The sequence below is a fragment of the Eptatretus burgeri genome, chromosome 2, assembly GCF_056783735.1.
Source record: "Eptatretus burgeri isolate ZD-2024b chromosome 2, Ebu_testis_v1, whole genome shotgun sequence".
NCBI classification, from domain to species: Eukaryota; Metazoa; Chordata; class Myxini; order Myxiniformes; family Myxinidae; genus Eptatretus; species Eptatretus burgeri.
The window spans coordinates 125,851,147-125,853,447 of NC_140962.1; the positions used below are offsets into that span (position 1 = coordinate 125,851,147).

At 31.6% G+C, this 2,301-nt stretch overlaps 1 pseudogene; it reads right to left on the bottom strand.

Annotated features, from left to right (window-relative positions):
* Positions 1-1,024: 1,024 nt before the first annotated feature.
* LOC147033016 (uncharacterized) lies at positions 1,025-1,942 on the bottom strand (annotated as a pseudogene).
* Between the last annotated feature and the right edge of the window lie 359 nt (positions 1,943-2,301).

Below are 2,301 nucleotides of genomic sequence, written 5' to 3' on the forward strand. Positions count from 1 at the left end.
TTCCTTTTGGGCATCTTTTATACTCTTTATAGCACCCGCTACATTTCCCACAACAGAAGCAGTTGAACCAATTAGGTCTTTATGTTCAAGAATAGTTGAACCTATACCCATTAGAGTATCAATTATCCCATCTCCTTTTTCTCTAAATTGATGTCCAACACCCCTTTGCCTCTTAGGTTTATAGTATCCTCTACCAAGATACATACCTTCACCCTTGTGATATGGGGAAAGGAACATCCCATCCACTGTAATTATTTTATATTTTCCCAACTTGTGTTTCCTCACAATAACCATCATATTTATTTATTGGAAAACTTCACAAAGGTAAATTCCGATGGATATAATTTCTCCATTAAAATAAATCATACGATTATCTTGGTCGGTTATCCTAAAATTTACTCTGTATATGGTTTATCCTGACACCGGTAGATAAAACAGATTTTTGTGTTCCATATTGAATTTATAACCAATTGGGGTTGAGTATGCGCTGAATGAAAATATTGTATTTGTTTTTATTCCATCATTATATGCACCATTAATCAAATCACAGTGAATTAATACCGAATTTATGCCTCAGGATATTTTAACGACATTATCACTGTAAAACTTCCCATGAGTTTCAATCTTTTTAAGGAGAAACCCAATAACTCACGAAATGAATTATCAATTGTGAAATCATCCTTGTAGTTATTTTTAAGTTTAATCGTTGATTTTGAAGTATTTTTTAATTTCTATTGCAATATTTTTTAGTTCATCACCCTGTTCTTTCATAAGGCAAGCAATTTCGGAAGATATTCGAGAAATCTCATATGCTCCAGGTGAAACTGTTATCGTTTTGTATCCACTTCCTGGATTATCACAAAACTTATCGTTTTTCTTTGTGATATTAAACAAGGTATTATAAGTTTCCATCGACAATAAAGATGCCTCATATTCTTTTGTTGCATCTAGTTGTAATGGGTATGGAAATGAAGATGTGTGGTCACTTGTTGTGAAATTAAAATGAAGGATTGTGCTTCTCATCTTATTTAATATGAAATAAAATATCTTTGTATTGACATTTATTAATTATTTTCATGTTCATCAACTGGTCTAAAATGGCTGATGCTTCATTAAAACAATTGTTATTTCCAGTTTTCTTACTTCGTAACAACAAGAACAGTCTATTAACTCATTGTGTTGGGTCATTTGGAGGAAAATTAACACTTGAACCAAGCCTACTTAAAGCCTGAATAATGTGTTTCTCCTTCTCATTCTTTCTACTTTTACCATATATATTGACCCAATAATTAAGAGAGTCCAGCAAATCAATATTTACTCTATGATCCTTATTTTTCATTTCCCATGGTTTATCAAAATACTTTGATTCATCCCTCACAGTTGAACCTTGTCTTCCATCTTTTGTTCGAAGAAACATTAATCTCGGAGTTAGTTTAACAGGGGGTTGAGCAGAACTTAAGAACCTTAATTCATCATGAAATATCAATACCTTTTCTTGAACAAGATGAAATATTGCTGGTTGTTCTGCTGGAATGAGTCCTGCTATGGTTTTTGATTCTGCTGAATATTCATTGTTTTGAAGAGCCTTCACAATATAATCAGGGGGTTGATTAATCTCTTCCAGTTGTTGAAATAATCCTTTCTTATCATATTCTAATTCTCCTATATTCTCTAATTCTTCCTCCATCATTTGACTGAAATCTTTTAATATTTGATGTTTTTTAGGAGTATATTCTATTGTGGGGACTGTGGAAGCATCTATAATTATTTCTTGGGAAGTTTTTTTAAGTGGTTTAAAAAATTTCTCTTGTTTTCTTTAAAATGCTTCTTCACCCATTAGTTTCTGTCTGTGTTTGTTCTTTATTTCTTTCTGTTGTTTTACAACTTTTGAAACCAACTCGTGATGTTCCTTAAATCTTCTTGGTCTTTCTTTTGCATCCATTTATTTATTGGAAAATATCATTTACTGAATTATAGAGGACAACAGGGGAATTTTCCTTTTCATCATCATTAAAGTAGATGTGTTCAACTAAATCCTTTTCTTTAAATACTTCATCAAATTCTTTATTGACATTAATGTGAGTTGTAATTTCTTCTTCACTAATACTTGCATCTCTGCTTTTCATAGGTTTGCATTGAGTTGCTTCATCACCATCAAAACCAAATGATAAAATCTTAACTCCATGACCACTCAGATGTTTAATAATTAGTCTCATTCCTTCTGGATTAGTGTCTAATATCCCAAGACCACCAGATTTTAGTTTCTTTAACTCTCTCTGACAATGTTAATATTTTGTTGTA